Source organism: Cervus elaphus, chromosome 12 (genome assembly GCF_910594005.1).
Source record: "Cervus elaphus chromosome 12, mCerEla1.1, whole genome shotgun sequence".
Classification (NCBI taxonomy): Eukaryota; Metazoa; Chordata; class Mammalia; order Artiodactyla; family Cervidae; genus Cervus; species Cervus elaphus.
This window is the reverse complement of record NC_057826.1, coordinates 73,844,618-73,862,243: the sequence shown is the minus strand read 5'-3', so window position 1 is coordinate 73,862,243 and position 17,626 is coordinate 73,844,618. Positions and strand designations below refer to the sequence as shown.

Genomic DNA, 17,626 nt, shown 5'->3' with positions numbered 1-17,626 from the left:
CCAGTTCAGTCTTTGGTGCTTTGATCTCCCAGAATCTACCTAATCATCAAACTATGAAGTCTGAAAGATGTCAAATGTGAAGATTCCATAGACTGTCAGACCTTCCGAGTGCTAGCACTCCTCACCCTCAAAGTCACTCACCCCTTCAAGATAATAGCATCTGAAGATCCCTGATGGTGACAACAGGCAGAGGATTTCAGATTCTACAACATCAAGTTTTCATCATGTTCCTTTTCTGCTTCCAAACCACAAGGGCCCCTGCTCCACTCCCACCCCCGACCCCCTACCCTTGTCTTTGGAAAAATTATCTTTCACAAAACCAGTCCCTGGTACCAAAAAGGTTGAGACTGCTGATGTAGATGATGATTTGTTCAAGAAATAGCCACAGAGAAAGGGGAGCAAAAGCCCATGTGCCCAAACAATTGTGTGGGGCAGAGTTATTTTGCCAACCTGAATTGTTCAACTTGGGTCTGATATATGAGAGAGAAATAAATGTCTTTTTAAAAATCCACTGTACTTTGAGATTCCATTCCATCCTCTTAGCTTTACCTTAACACATTTTAAAACTTAAGGAACTGAGATTAAATACAAATCCCTGGGCCTCAATCCAGAACAATTGAGTTCTGTATGTTAGAGATAAGACTGGAGTTGCTCCGATGACTTTGAGCGTGGGGCCTCACGGGCGAGTTTGCGTAGGCCGTGGGGCTTGTCTTGCATAAGGTCAGAGAGCCGGGCCAGCTAAGCTGGCAGAGCCCTGGGCATGTGAGAGCCGCAGGCTATGCTGCTGGCGTGTGCTCTCCTTGTCTCCCCAGCTCAGGCTGTTCCAAGAAGCCTGTGTTCTTCGTGATAGGACTGTGGGCTGGGCTCTTTGTCCTGCCACATTCACTGTCCCTTCTGAGAGCTCTGCTGGGCACGGGAGGCAGAGTCTGTCAGTGGAGGTATTGGGGGAGCAAAGTTGGGAAGATGGGCTCCAAAACACACCTCCACAAAGAGTAATGTCTCTTACTTCTACCTTTCATCTTCTGTCCCCTCCTCACCTACCTTTCATGTTTTCTTCTGTTGATCAGATTGTGACCTCAACTTTCCTTCTCCCTTTTATAGCCTGTGTGTCTTCTGCTTATCTGGCTTCCAGGCTTTGCACCACTTAACTCTATGTTTTCTTCTTTGTGTGTCTTGTATTCAAAGTCACTGTTCAGATAGAGAGTGGCGAGTTGGACAGATTTCTAGAGCCAGGCCAATATTCAATCTGGCCTGGCTTCAACCCCAGTGGAGCAACTGTTCATCCAAGGCTCATGGAACACATAGCCCTGAGTTGCCCAGGTGGAAAAGGACGAGAACAGCGCGGATTGCCGCACTCCCTCTGGGAACACATCCAGCCCTTTGAGAGGAGTGCCTCTGAATCGCTCCCAGGCCTGCTTTGGAGCAAGCCTCTCTCGTCTTCCTTTAGAAAATTCTGAAATTGTTCAGCTGTCTTTATAAAAATCATATTCATTGTTAACATTTTTATGAGTTGCTTCCTTTGGGGCCTATTTACCAGGCACTATGATAACAGCTGACTCATTTGAAAAGACCCTGATGCTGCGAAAGAGTGAGGGCAGGAGGAGAACGGGGACGACAGAGGATGAGATGGTTGGATGGCATCACCGGCTCAATGGACATGAGTTTGGGTAAACTCCAGGAGTTGGTGATGGACAGGGAGGCCTGGCGAGCTGCAGTCCATGAGGTCGCAAAGAGTCGGACACGACTGAGCGACTGAACTGAACTGAACTGAACTGATGATAATAGCTGGGCTTCCCACGTGGCTCAGTGGTGAAGAATCTACCTGTCAATGCAGGAAACACAGGAGATGCAGTTTCAATCCCTGCGTGAGGAAGATCTCCTAGAGGAGGAAAGAGCAACCCACTCCAGTATTCTTGCCTGGGAAATCCCATGGACAGAGAAGTCTGACAGGCTATAGTTCATGGGGTTTGCAGAGTCAGACACAACTGAGCACACACACATGATAATGGCTATGAACATCACTTAATGTGTGGCAAATTACATTGATGTAAATTTAATCACAGTTCAAAAACACATTCATCATATTTTTTTTTTATTTTCTAGTTTTAGTCTTCATGTCAGGCAGTCACCTGTAAATTAATTATAAAAGTGAAGGTATGTTCATGTAGGCCTAGAGTGGCTGAGTAGACCTTTGGACCCAGTGGGGAGAAATGTGATGACATTATGTGAGATGGCCTGTCATGGAAGCACAGTAATAATAGAATGGCTAATGAGTAAAGTGTATTTACAGGCAAGCAATTGAGAAACATTCATATGTAAGGCATTATACCAGCTACTGTGGGAAAAAGGCATAATGAAAGAAATGTGTACCTGTACTGGATATAGGCTAATAAGATCGTACCTTAAGAGAGGAACATATCTCTGTTGCTTGAAGTGATCAATGCAGGCACTTGTAAGAGAAGACTTAAAATCTTGAACTTGTTGGACAATCCATTAAAACAGCTAAAAAATGAATAAAGAGAAAATAGTACTAGGAGTGGGAAGAAACATACGAAAAGAGTGGGTGGAAATATAGTTGTAGATAGATGAATGCTAGAATAAATAACTTGAATGATTTTTTTTTCCTCATAAGATTGTAGAAGGCCGAATGGCTCTAATCTATAACAGGTCCTAATCTATAAAACTGGTGAATGGGGCTTCCCTGATGGCTCAGTGGTAAAGAATCCACCTGCCAATGCAGGAGACAAGGGTTTGATCCCTGATCTGGGATGATCGCACATGCCAGGGAACGACTAAGCCCGAGGGCCACCACTAGTAAGCCCGTGCTGCACAGCCTGAGAACCACAACTGCTGAGCCCTCAGGCCGTAACTACTGAAGCCCGTGTGCCCTAGAGCCTGTGCTCAGCAGCAAAAGAAGCCACTGCAGTGAGAAGCCTGAGCACTGCAGCTAGAGAGTAGTCCCCACTAGCTGCCCACACAGCAACAAAGACCTAGTACAACCAATAAATAAGTAAATAAAAATTATTAAAAAATAGAACTTGTCTCTGAAGTGTTGGGCACTAACCCCATTCATGAGGGCTCCATCCTCATGTCCTAATCACTTGCCTAAAGCCCCATCTCCCAATGCCACTATATTAGGAATTAGGATTTCAACACATGAATGGGGAGTTACAAAAAGATTTAAGTTATTTAGATCTCTTTTTTCTGTATCCCGTTCAGTGAGGTTTTGTCATACAGTCAAATTTGAAATGTGGTCAGATTCACGCTATAAAAATTCATGTGCAGGTTTTTATGTGAACGTAACTTTTCAGGTCAGTTGGGTAAATACCCAGAAGCATGAATGCTAGGTTGTATGGTGGATCTCTGTTTAGCTTTGGAAGAAACTGTCAAACCATCTTCCATCAGTCAGTTCAGTTCAGTTGCTCAATCGTGTCCGACTGTTTGCAACACCGTGAATCGCAGCACGCCAGGCCTCCCTGTCCATCACCAACTCCCGGAGTTTACTCAAACTCATGATCATCAAGTCGGTGATGCCATCCAGTCATCTCATCCTCTGTCGTCCCCTTCTCCTCCTGCCTTCCATCCCTCCCAGCATCAGGGTCTTTTCCAATGAGTCAAATCTTCGCATGAGGTGGCCAAAGTACTGGAGTTTCAGCTTCAGCATCAGTCCTTCCAATGAACACCCAGGACTGATCTTCTTTAGGATGGACTGGTTGGATCTCCTTGCAGTCCAAGGGACTCTCAAGAGTCTTCTCCAACACCACAGTTCAAAAGCATCAATTTTTTGGCACTCAGCTTTCTTCACAGTCCAAATCTCACATCCATACATGACCACTGGAAAAACCATAGCCTTGACTAGATGCTCCTTTGTTGGCAAAGTAATGTCTGTGCTTTTTAATATGCTATCTAGGTTGGTCATAACTTTCCTTCCAAGGAGTAAGTGTCTTTTAATTTCATGGCTGCAATCACCACCTGCAGTGATTTTGGAGCCCCCCCCCAAATAAAGTCTGACACTGTTTCCACTGTCTCCCCATCTATTTCCCATGAAACGATGGGACCGGATGCCATGATCTTAGTTTTCTAAATGTTGAGCTTTAAGGCAACTTTTTCACTCTCCTCTTTCACTTTCATCAAGAGGCTTTTTAGTTCCTCTTCACTTTCTGCCATAAGGGTGGTGTCATTTGCATATCTGAGGTTATTGATATTTCTCCCAGCAATCTTGATTCCAGCTTGTGCTTCTTCCAGCCCAACGTTTCTCATGATGTACTCTGCATATAAGTTAAATAAGCAGGGTGACAATATACAGCCTTGACGTACTCCTTTTCCTATCTGGAACCAGTCTGTTGTTCCATGTCTTGTTCTAACTCTTGCTTCCTGACCTGCATATAGGTTTCTCAAGAGGCAGGTCAGGTGGTCTGGTATTCCCATCTCTTTCAGAATTTTCCAGTTTATTGTGATCCACACAGTCAAAGGCTTTGGCATAGTCAATAAAGCAGAAATAGATGTTTTTCTGGAACTCTCTGGCTTTTTCGATGATCCAGCGGATGTTGGCAATTTGACCTCTGGTTCTTCTGCCTTTTCTAAAACCAGCTTGAACATCTGGAAGTTCACAGTTCACGTACTGCTGAAGCCTGGCTTGGAGAATTTTGAGCATTACTTTACTAGCGTGTGCTACTGCTGCTGCTGCTGCTAAGTCGCTTCAGTCGTGTCCGACCCTGTGCGACACCATAGACGGCAGCCCACCAGGCTCTGCAGTCCCTGATTCTCCAGACAAGAACACTGGAGTGGGTTGCCATTTCCTTCTTCAATGCATGAAAGTGAAAAGTGAAAGTGAAGTCGCTCAGTCATGTCTGACTCTTCGAGACCCCATGGACTGCAGCCTACCAGGCTCCTCTGCCCATGGGATTTTCCAGGCAAGAGTACTGGAGTGGGTTGCCATTGTGTGAGATGAGTGCAATTGTGCGGTAGCTTGAGCATTCTTTGGGATTGCCTTTCTTTGGGATTGGAATGAAAACTGACCTTTTCCAGTCCTGTGGCCACTGCTGAGTTTTCCAAATTTGCTGGCATATTGAGTGCAGCGCTTTCACAGCATCATCTTTTAGGATTTGAAATAGCTCAACTGGAATTCCATCACCCCCACTAGCTTTGTTCATACTAGCTTTGTTCGTAGTGATGCTTTCATTATTTTGCATTCCTACTAGAAATGTCCCAATTGCTCCACATCTTCACTTGTATCCCTTGAAGTTTGACATCTCTTCTCATTATTCACATAGTGTTCAATAGTCAGAAAATGAAGTAGTGAATGCATACACTGGATGTAATACACTCTGTTTTAATCTTTTTTTTTTCAGTTTGTTTCCATAATCAAACAGTAATATTCATTGAAGGGCCAGGACCTCGCGAAGCCTCTCTTTTTCTTTCTTCCCAAGGAAAAAGGATTAGGTAGTCACCCCTTTGAGAGTAAAGGATTTCCATTCCCTACTTTACTTTTTTTAACATATCTATGAGACTTCTGAATTATGTGCCATGTTGACACCCAATTGACATCTACACATAATTTATATAACTTTCATAGTCATTCCAAATATATAGTTGTCTGATAGGCATATGCTAATTCCTTTTATGATATATTTATATCTAAAGCTTATTTTTATTGAGTTTAAATTATAAAACAATGCATGCTCACTGTAAAAATTTCAAAGCAGGAGAAAGTAAATGTCTGGTTTCACTCTCACATCCACTCTGGTGTCTAATTTTAAAGTAGTCATTCTGGTTACTGCTCATGTCATTGAGCTTTTAAACATTTTGAAAATAGCTCCTGGAGATAATCAAGTCAATATGTTTATTGTGTATAATCGTAGGCCTTTTCTTCCACATATGCATAGATTGGTGCACTCCCAGATAGATATTTTTTAAGCATAAATTGAATCATATTATACATTTTTAATTCTGAGACTTGTTTTTCCCATGAAAATATGTCCTGATGCTCTTTCTACATCAATGGAAAGATCTATTCATTCACTGTTTTAAACTTATCATTTAAAAAATAATTTTAAGTCATAGGAAGCTGAATGATTGTACACAATCCCAGGTCCCTTTCTTCCCAGCTTCCCTCAGTGGTAGCATGCTATGTAACTACAGTGCATTATCAAATAACAATACTGTTAACTAAACCATAGGCCTCATTCAGATGTCATCAGTTTTTACATGCAATCAGTGTGAGTTTTAAGCCAGCTTTTTCACTCTCCTCCTTCACTCTTATCAAGAGGTTCTTTAGTTCCTCTCCGCTTTCTGCTGCTAGAGTGGTATCATCTGCCTGTTTGAGATTGTTAACATTTCTGCAGTCTTGATTCCAGCTTGTAAATCACCCAGTCCGGCATTTCGCATGATATATTCTGCATATAAGTTAAATAAAAGGGTGATGATATACAGCCTTGTCATACTCCTTTTTCAATTTTGAGCCAGTCAGTTGTTCCATATAAGGTTCCACGTAAGGGTCTAAACTAAGATCATGGCATCTGGTCCCATTACTCCATGGCAAACAGAAGGGGGAAAAGCGGAAGCAGTGACAGATTTTCTCTTCCTGGGCTCTAAAATCACTGCAGATGGTGACTGCAACCACAAAACTAGAAGATGCTTGTTTCTTGGAAGAAAGGCTATGACAAACCTAGACAGTGTATTAAAAAGCAAAAACATCACTTTGCTGACAATCGTCCATATAGTCAAAGCTAGGATTTTTCCAGTAGTCATGTACAGATGTGAAAGTTGGATCATAAAGAAGGCTCAGTCCGAAAGAACTGATGCTTTCAAACTGTGGTGCTAAAGAAGACTCTTGAGAGTTCCTTGGACTGCAAGGATATCAAACCAGTCAATCCTAGAGGAAATCAACCCTGAATACTCATTGGAAGGACTGATGCTGAAGTTGAAGCTCCAGTACTTTGGCCACCTGATACAAAGAGCTGACTCATTGGAAAAGACCCTGATGCTGAGAAAGACTGAAGGCAAGAGAAGAGGGCAGCAGAAGATGAGATGGATGGATGGCTTCACTGATTCAACGGACATGAACTTGGCAAACTCTGGGAGATGGTGAAGTACAGGGAAACCTGGCGTGCTGTAGTTCATGAGGTCACAAAGAGTCAGACACGACTGAGCCCTGAAAGACAGACGTGTGAGTGTGGGTGTAGTTATATGTAATTTTATCTTGTGTATAGATTCATGTAATCACTATGATAGTCAAAATACAGAACTGTTCCCTTACCACCAAGGAACTCTTCCACCCTTGGTAACTACTGATTTGTTCTCCATATCTATGATTCTTTAATTTTGAGGTAAAGGAATGCATATAGTGTGTAGCCTTTCTGTTTATGTTTTTATTTTTTTTTAATTTTTTTTTTTATTAGTTGGAGGCTAATTACTTCACAACATTTCAGTGTAAATCTATGGCTGATTCATATCAATGTATGACAAAACCCTCTGTTTATGATTTTAAATTAAATATTTTATTTTGGGATTATTATAGATTTACATGCAGATGTAATAAATAATCAAGAGTAATCTATGTATTGTTTACCTGCTTCTCCAATGACAATATTATGTAAAACTGTAGTACTATATCAAAATTGGGATATTGACATTAACACAGTCAAGATACAGAACATTTCTGCCACTGCAAATGTCCCTCATGATCTCCTTTTATAAGCACATTACACCTCCCCTCACCCTGGCAGCACACACGCACACATTCACACGTATTTTTTCCAACTTTGTTGGGATATAATTAACATAAAATGTTGTGGGACTTTAAGGTACATTTAAGGTCCCTGAATATCTTTTCATGGCTTGTTAACTTATTTCTTTTTAGTACAGAATGATATTCCATTTTTCTGGATGTACTACAGTCTATTTATCCATTCATCTATTGAAGAACATCTTGATTGCTTCCAAGTTTTGGCAATTGTGAATGAAGCTGCTATAAATATCTGTGTGCATGTTTTTAAGTAGATATCCATTTTCATCTCTGTTGGGCAAATACCACTGAGTACAACTGCTGGATCATATAATAAGTATGTTTAGTTTTGTAGGAAATGTGAAATGTCTTCTAAAATCATTGCCATTTTCCATTCCTACTGGCTGCTCCTTTTCTTCTAAGGGATTCTTGCCCATAGTAGTAGATATAATGGTTATCTGAATTAAATCCACCCATTCCCATCCATTTTAACTCACTCATTCCTAGAATGTTGATGTTCATCCTTGCCACCTGTACGTCTTCTTTGGAAAAATGTCTATTTAGGCCTTCTGCCCCTTTTTTAATTAGGTTGTTTTTTTTTCTATTGAGTTATATGAGTTCCTTATACATTTTGGATATTAATGCCTTACCAGAAATATCATTTACAAATACGTTCTCCCATTTAATAGATTGTCTTTTCATTTTGTTGACAGTTTCCTTCACAGTTCAAAAACTTTAAAGTTCAGCCCCATTTGTTAACTTTTGCAATACTTTTTTGGATCAGTCTCTTCAGACAAGAGAAACAATAGCAATGACAAACCTAGACAGTGTCTTGCAGAGACATCACTTCATCAACAAAGGTCCATATAGTCAAAGCTCTGGTTTTTCCAGAAGTCGTGTATAGATGTGAGAGTTGGACCATAAAGAAGGCTGAGTGCCAAAGAACTGATGCTTTTTTCCCTTCGTAGAAAGCAGAAAAATAATTTATTACAAAAAATGGCAGAAATACGGAATTTATCCTGAAATTCATTCATACTTTGGTATAATAAACTTTGCTATAAGTTTGTGGGACAGATTTTCCCTTAAACATGTTCTCCTACTGACTGCCCCACTGGAGACTTATTATCATGTAACAGTTTTTAAGCATTTTGCTGATTCTCCTGTTGTGAGCAGGCAGGAGCCATCTTTAAATCCACAGAATTCCAAGAAGAGAGTAGTGTTATTTCTCAGAAGAACAGCACTTTCGATCTCAGAAGAGTATACATAAATATTTTACAGAGGCAGCATAGTTTAGATTAAACAGGCACATCGTTCATCAAAGTGTAAAAAGGGCGACAGGAAAAAATTACTGCATTGTAGATTATGATATTCAAATATGGGTGAAAATTTAAGGCAGCTGATGGCCACAGTGGGCGAGTCAAGGGATGTGGTCTGGGTATGGAGGTGTTTTTTCATCTAGATGAGTTCTCTCTATGATCTCAGTGACTCAGTACTGGTGAGCAAGCCAGTTCCCCAAGGCCAATGATACTTGAGGTACCAGAATGTTTCATTTTCAACTGTGGTCCAAAGAGAGGGTTGAGTTGGGCCTGAATTGCAATCAGCCAAAAGAGATAGCAGCAAACGGAACAGGTCACCAACATAGCGATAACAGCTCCCCAGTTGGGATCCTTAGGGATGAACCAGAGCATCTGGAAAGCTGATGATACCCCATAACACACTCATCATGGAAAGAGACACGGTGAGGTCAGTATATGCCGTGGTCACTGTGGAAGGTGCCAGCCCTGCCAAGTCACCTCACTTTAATCCCATCCTGAACTGATGCTTTTGAACTGTTGTGCTAGGGAAGGCTCTTGAAGAGTCCCTTGGGCTGCAAGGAGAACAAGCCAGTAAATTCTACAGGAAATCAACCTTGAATATTTATTGGGAGGACTGATGCTGAAGCTGAAGCACCAATATTTTGGACACCTGATGTGAAGAGCCGACTCATTGGAAAAGACCCTGATGCTGAGAAACATTGAAGGCAAAAGGAGAAGGGGGCAGCAGAAGATGAGATGGTTAGATAGCATCGCTGACTCAGTGGACATGAGTTTGAGCAGCGGGGAGCAGCACTGGAGCAGGAGATTGAGCAGGAGCCCCATGTGTGTTGGAGGGCATGCCGGGTAGGTCCTGGCAGGCTGGTCAGAATACTAGGCAGTTATCAGTTTGGTGTCTCTGCACTGGGACTGAAAACAAGAACATCTTTGTTCTGACTCTTTTTTTAAAAACATTTTTTACTTAATTATTTAGCTGCACTGGATCTTAGTTGCTGCACGCAGGACCTTCGATCTTCATAGCAGCATTCAGAATCTTTGAACATTCAGAATCTTTGAACGTTGCAAGCTCAGAGTCTTAGCTATTGGATCACCAGGGAAGACTCTTTGTTCTCACTCTTCAATAGTGGAAACTCAGTTTCTTAGCAGAGGACCAAGTCCCACTGGTTTTCAAACCAGCTAACGGGGTTCATCTTCTCAGTGTCAGGCCCCAGTGCTAGGGTGTCTACTATATGGCTCATTCTGTCCCTCCTCTGAGAGGATCTTCAAGTTTGAGATATCTCCTTCCTAGTCTGTGTCACTTACAGGTCTTGACGAGATTTGGTGTTGAAAGCTCAGCTTCTGTCTGCACCAGTGCCAAATCAAATCTCAGAGACAGTTTTGGTTGCCCTTTGGATAGCTTTATTACTTTGCCAGGCAAAGGGGAACAAAGCTCCTGGCTTGAGAAACTATGTGTCCGCCCCCAGGAAGAGGTGATGAAGAGTTTTATAACAACAGTCCTCAAGGATGGGGTTGCTGACAAGATTAGGGTGTGTGCAGGTCTCAGGTGGTTGGGTCTTTTAACCTTGATGAGTTTCTCAAGTCTTCAGATGTTTTCTTGGCTGCTTTTACCTTGATAACAATTTCTTGCAGATAATTTTTAGCAGAAAGAGAAACTGTGATAGTGTCAAGCAATATTGACATAAAAAATAACTAAATTTTCTGTTTTAGGACAAATTCAGGTGATGTGATTTTCCTAATTATGTATAAAAGAAAGAAGACACATAAATAAGAACCGAGGTAAATGCTGCCACTGTTGAGCTGAATTTTTGATGCAGATATATTGAGTTTAGAGAAGAAATTTGTACTTTCCTTGTATTTAAGTTTGGAAAGTAATTTCATATTATACATATTTAAGAATTGTTTTCTAAGCTAATGTTGGTTTTCAAAATTCAATTTGGGTGGTTTCTGCCATTAGAAACTATTGTTATGCAATATGTTTCAGTAAGATTTTCTGTGTACTCATGTATAGGGGTATGTAATTCAGTCTATGTGTGTGTAAGGAAGTCTTTCATTCTTTATCTTTAATTTCTTTATTCTTGTACACCTGTTTTGTGTAACAAAGACATTCCTTACTAATTCCAAAATTATGAAAAATACCATAGTATAATTGTATCAGTATCTTTAGTGTTGTTTTCTAAATATTACTTTGATCTCTAGTCCACTATATATTGAGGAGTGAGTTTTTGTGTGTACGTGTGTTTGTGGTATATGGAATGAACACTGGAAACTGTGTTACTTTTTCTTGATATACAACATTTGTCTCACCGGATGTATTTTCCTTTTCTCAAGAAAATATGAGATCCTCTTTCCTAACATATTTGATACTTTCATATTCCTGCTATTCCTAATCTGTCAAGGAGCAAATTATAAAATCAAAACAAACCAGTGGAAAAAAAAAAAAAAACAGTGGCAATATCTTGGTCTGTACCTTATAAACTCACTTTGACATGATACAGGAAAAAAATCTTTAAAATATTTTTCAGAATCATACAGTGAGCAACTAGGCAAGGCATGAGTAAGTATAGATTTGCAGGAAAATGCAATCAATTGAGAGATTTTTTTCATCTAAAACCTGGTTTTGATTCCATTTTGCTAAATAAGATGTTGAAATTGCTCTACATTTGTGCTCTGAAGGTTGATTTTCAGTTGCTGAAGGCTTCTTATTTTGTGTCTGTCCATTCTGTGTACCTCTGTAAGCTCAGATACTCAAGTCTTCACAGTGACCCTAAGGGGAAGACATGTGCCGAATTATGAGCCATGAGAATGACATTTCCTTCTAGGTTTTCTCAAACTAATCCCGTTTTCACTTTAGTTATAGATATGAAAGTCTGAAGCATAAATATTACCTCCTTATGTTTGTGAAAAGCAAATTTAAAGCTGCCAAAGGTGCGATTTTTCTTCCTGAACTGAATGGAGAGATACTCTGGGATTTACTCACAAAAGTATGTCTAATTATAAGGATTGAGTGTTTGGACTGTCTTTGCTCAACCACTTAAACTAAGGAACTGATGTTTCCTGATGCTGATAAAGGATGGGAGTTTACTAATATAAAAATGTGGCATTCTGAGAAATTGGCACTTGATATTGGATAACACACCCAAACCAGCTCTTAAAGATATATGTCTTCAATGACACTTCCTCAGAATTATTTATTTTAACTTTGAGAATTTGACAACTTTCAAGACCACAATTAAAAATTAACCCTTCAGAAATAGCAGTTGAATAAGGTTTTGTTTAGGGCTCCCTCTCCCTCACCATAAAATCTTTATTTTCATTATTTGGGACCAGGTTGCAGATTTTGATTTTTCCTTGACTTTTTCAAACAAACATTTGCTGCTTTTGTATTTGTATCCATTCCTTTGTGGAGAAGGCAATGGCAACCCACTCCAGTACTCTTGCCTGGAAAATCCCATGGACGAAGGAGCCTGGTAGGCTGCAGTCCATGGGGTCGCTAGGAGTCGGATGCGATTTAGCAACTTCACTTTCACTTTTCACTTTCATGCATTGGAGAAGGAAATGGCAACCCACTCCAGTGTTCTTGCCTGGAGAATCCCAGGGACGGGGGAGCCTGGTGGGCTGCCGTCTAAGGGGTCACACAGAGTCGGACACGACTGAAGCGACTTAGCAGCAGCAGCAGCAAAGTGGAGTGAATAGATATGGAGACACACACAGGGGAAAGGAAGGTCATGACTGTGCAATCTATGATGATGAGATTTATATCTTCATAAGGGCACACAGGATGGGAAGAATTTAGGAGTAGAAAACCTGAGAAGAAACCATGAAGTCTAACTTAAAAAAAAAAAAAAGATGGGAAAAACACTCACAAGGTCAGTAATGCACCTTAGTGGAAGAGCTCTTCTGAGCAAGAAGAGGATGCAGAGGAGACCACAACATGGACCCACAATTCCAGGCAATGAGGTGATGGTAATGGTATTTACACCAATCCACACAGCATTTGGTGCTCATGTGACATGATGGGTCTTGTTTGATCCCTTGTGAAGGGCACTGATGGTCAGAAATGAGCAAGAGGAAGAAGTCATAAGATCAAGAATGGTCCTCAGAAGAGCAGGATGTTGGTGAGGGGAAGTGGGGATCAAGTCCACCTCTTTTCAGCACAAGCTCTTAACTCCAGGAAGAGAACAGATGCATTGACTTCAGAAGGAGGGAGCTCATGGGCCTCCTCTCTGCCTCTCACCCCACTGCCCTCTCCACCGCTTGTCCTTTACCCTTCCCTCCTGGCCTTCATCTTTCTCTTGCTCTCTTCCTCAGTTCTTCCTTGTTACCTTCTCTCTCTCTCTCTCCTCACCTTTTTTCCCCCTCTCTCCCTTTCTCCTTTACTCTCCTTCTTCCTTCACCTTTCCTTCTCTTACCTACAGTCTTCTAGACTGATGTCCTCTAAGGTCACTTTTATTTTACAGGTATTAAAATAGATTTTGAGTTGTCAATTTTAAAACAGTCCAAAGTCTTAGAGCTCAGAACAGCAAGAGGTAGTAAAAATGGGTCCTGCGCAGTGACAGAAGGCACAGCCTCACAGTGGACATAACTCCTTCTCTCTTGTGTTCCCTTCAGGGAAACATGGGGACTCTGATCAACATGCAGCCCCTGTTTCTGCTCTTCCTGCTACTGAAGCCACTACAGTTCATGAGGACATTATGATGACTCTTTATCAGACTAACAACAAGAAAGATTAGAAAACTTTAGATGACTTATATGCTACAGGGCTTATGAGACCACTTGCCAAAGAAATGTTCAAATCCCATGTCATTATTGATTCTGAAAGACCATTAACTGATCTAGCCCACTATAATGATGAAATGAGATGAAATGTGTTCACAATAGACTTTATTGTGTTAAAGAGCATTTCTTCCTCCAAGCATCATATGAGGACATCCAACAGATCTGTCACAACACATTTGTGCAATGTAGCAGTGGGATTAGGAAATGTCACAGGAGCTGGAATGTAAATAGCCAGAGTGCATTGTGTTTTAACAAGTGGGATCATGATGTCATTTTGTGAATACACAGGGAGGGATGGGTCTTTATCACTTGTCAATGGAGAAATTATATTGGAGAAATTATTCCTGATTCTGTAATTGATATTATTAAAATGTAAAGTGTCATCCACCGAGATAGTATCCTCTCCCTACAGTTCTAGAAGTATATTCTCTAAGATGTTAAAGCAAGAATATAGAATCCTATCCTTACTGATCCTTACAAGTCAAACTTGAGAATGGAAATTTTGATCCCATTTACTTTCATCATTCACTGCCTGCCTTTTTTCTCCTTAGACCAGGCAAAGTGAGCTGGATTAAAAGATAGTGCTCTGAGATGTGGTTTTAAACAGGTCACAGAGTTTAGCACATTTTGAATGTGATTTGAGGATGAATACCTGCAGGGAAAGGATAAACAGCACCAAGAGGAATTGGAAATGATTGCTGAGGTATGCTCCAAAGTTGTATTCATGTGAATTGTGGTTCAATGGAAATAATAAAGTGCATTGACACAGTGAAGTTCTCTGGTATGCTTATGTGGAGTTTCTGGGTTTGGACTGATCTTTCTCTGTGACACAGTTTGAAACAAGAAGAATTGGGAGACACCTGAGAAACTGTGAAATTCTTCCTCCTAGTGCTACATTTGTAGAATTTCCACTTGTTCTCTTCTTTCTATACAACACAATACTCACGGAAACAGGATAGGATAGATTCTAACAAGAGCCATGTCAACATAAATACCTAAATATTCAGAATAGCAAACTCCCCAAAGTACTCTTACTGTCTAGTGCTACTTTCGTGGATTCCCACATTTTTGTTTTAGCTTAGACATCACTGTTCACAAAACTATACACAATTCCTCACTTTCTGGCATAGTCACATTTATTCACTATTTCTTCTCCTCAGTTTCCTGTCACTGTGGCTTCATCTGAGAATATTCCACTTCCAAAAGAGGCTGGAGATCCAGTGTGAGAAAAGAAATCAATCTGTCCTGTTTCAGTTATAACTTCTCTCTCTTTGTAAAACTCTTTATTATCTTTTTATCATTATTCTCTATAACTTACTGAAAATGGGACACGGCATAGTGAGGAGAGATGGAGTGCCTGTCTCTCTTGCATGTTTCATTACAATCCAATCTGCATGTATCTTCCATTCCCTATCCTTATCTTCAGACTCAGAGCTAATGTCCTCATCTATCAGTAAGGAAACAGAGCCTAGGGCCCAAGGCTACCAGACCCCATTCAGTGACTAAGTAAAGGACACCAGAAAATCAAGTCTCTTGATACAACTTTTCACATGGAAACTCAAGACTTCTGATTGTAATGTCTAGTGAATGAGGACCCCACCACCCTTTTGAGAATCACCGTGACATCCTCTAGAAGTCAACCTTCTAGACATCAGCTGAAGAAGTTCTCCACATAGTCTAGCTTAGGTATGTGCTGTGGACTATCTCATCTAGGCCATATTCACCTCAAAATCTTGGGGTTCTGCAACATACAACATACAAAAAATATATTTTTGAGAATATGGTATAGTAACTAGTTATAGTAGTAACTAGGCAAGAAACCATCAAAATACATCTCTTTTTCTCAAGATGAAAGATCAGATCTTTACACATTCTATAATTAGAGCCATGGAAGTAGAACAATGATTATTTACACAGATTGTTCCTTTTATCTATTATAACAGATTATTCTTATTGCATAAGAAATCAGATCTTGGCCCTGACCTACTAGATTTTCTAAGATAGGTATAAACAGTAATTTACAACTTTATGCATATTAAGATTACAATAGATTATTGTCCTCTGCCCATTAGCAGTCTCTCCTTAATAGAACCACACTAATAAAGTGAACATTATCCCTTCCTTAATTCCCATGAAAATTTATTTTTTATGTTAAGAGCCCCTTGAGATAATGCACATTAATTTTACTTAACTGTGGTAAAATTATTCCTGCTTTTGTGCTTGTTTATGTCCCTTGGCATAATGGCTTCAGGTTTCATCCTCTTTGTAGCATAGGTAAGCATTTCCTTCCTTTTGAAGGCTAAGGTCATGGCATCCGGTCCCATCATGTCATGACAAATAGTTGGGGAAACAGTGGCTGACTTTATTTTTCTGGGCTCCAAAATCACTGCAGATGGTGATTGCAGCCATGAAATTAAAAGACACTTACTCCTTGGAAGGAAAGTTATGACCAACCTAGATAGCATATTAAAAAGCACAGACATTACTTTGTCGACAAAGGTCCATCTGGTCAAGGCTATGGTTTTTCCAGTGGTCATGTATGGATGTCAGAGTTGGACTATAAAGAAAACTGAGTGCTGAAGAATTGATGCTTTTGAACTGTGGTGTTGGAGAAGACTCTTGAGAGTCCCTTGGACTGCAAGGAGATCCAACCAGTCCATCCTCAACGAGATTAGTCCTGGGTGTTCATTGGAAGGACTGATGTTGAAGCTGAAACTCCAATGCTTTGGCCAACTGATGCGAAGAGCTGACTCATTGGAAAAGACCCTGATGCTGGGAGGGATTGGTGGCAGGAGGAGAAGGGGACGACAGAGGATGAAATGGTTGGATGGCATCACCAACTCAATGGACATGGGTTTGGGTAAACTCCAGGAGTTGGTGATGGACAGGGAGGCCTGGCGTGCTGTGGTTCATGGGGTCAGAAAGAGTCGGACATGACTGAGCGACTGAACTGAACTGAATATTTGATTAAATGTATGTGTCACATGTTGTTTACTCATCCTTCCACTGATGAACACTTCAACCATTTGTTTATTGTGAATAGTGCTGCATTGAACATGCATGTACAAATATCTGTTCACGGTCTTGCTTTCAATTCTTCTGGGTATATACTAAGAAGTGAAATTTTAAATTAAATTTCTTTCATGTTAGAACCACTAACAGAACCACTGACTATAACTGCCCACCCTGGCCCAGCATCGTAGTAACCACTTGCAGAAGTTATCTTAAACTAGAGGGTCTAGTAAGGAATGCAAAACCAACAAGCTACCACCAACCAGAAGAATTCAGGAAAAATCAAAAGGAGAGACGAGACTCCTGTCCATAAGGCCCAGCAACCTCCCAGAATCCTTGCTGGACTCCATCTTGACTGACACATGTTCCACCAGGAAGGATCCAAACGTAAGCCCAATTACCATAAAGCCCAACACTGCAGTCCCATGGCAGAACATTTCTCCTGGGTTTCCTTACCCTACTACTCTCCATCCAGGCCCCTCTTCCCAATAAAGTCTCTTGCTTTGACAGCACATCTGTCTCCCTGGACACATTTCTACTTTGTGTCTGTCCATTCGGTGCACCTCTGTAAGCTCAGATACTCAGGTCATCACAGTGACCCTAAGGGGAAGACATGATTTGAACTGAGCAACAACTGTGTTTCAGGGGAACCATTGACCCTCTGGGACCTCCAAGTGGCACTGATGATAAGGAATCCACCTGCCAATGCAGGAGACCTAAGAGACACAGGTTCAATCCCTGGGTTGGCATAATGCCCTGGAGTAAGAAATGGCAACCAATTTCAGTATTTGTGCCTGGA

At 40.8% G+C, this 17,626-nt stretch overlaps 1 pseudogene; it reads left to right on the top strand.

Annotated features, from left to right (window-relative positions):
- The first annotated feature begins 9,808 nt into the window (after window positions 1–9,808).
- On the top strand, window positions 9,809–14,191 carry LOC122705685 (annotated as a pseudogene).
- The last annotated feature ends 3,435 nt before the right edge of the window (window positions 14,192–17,626 follow it).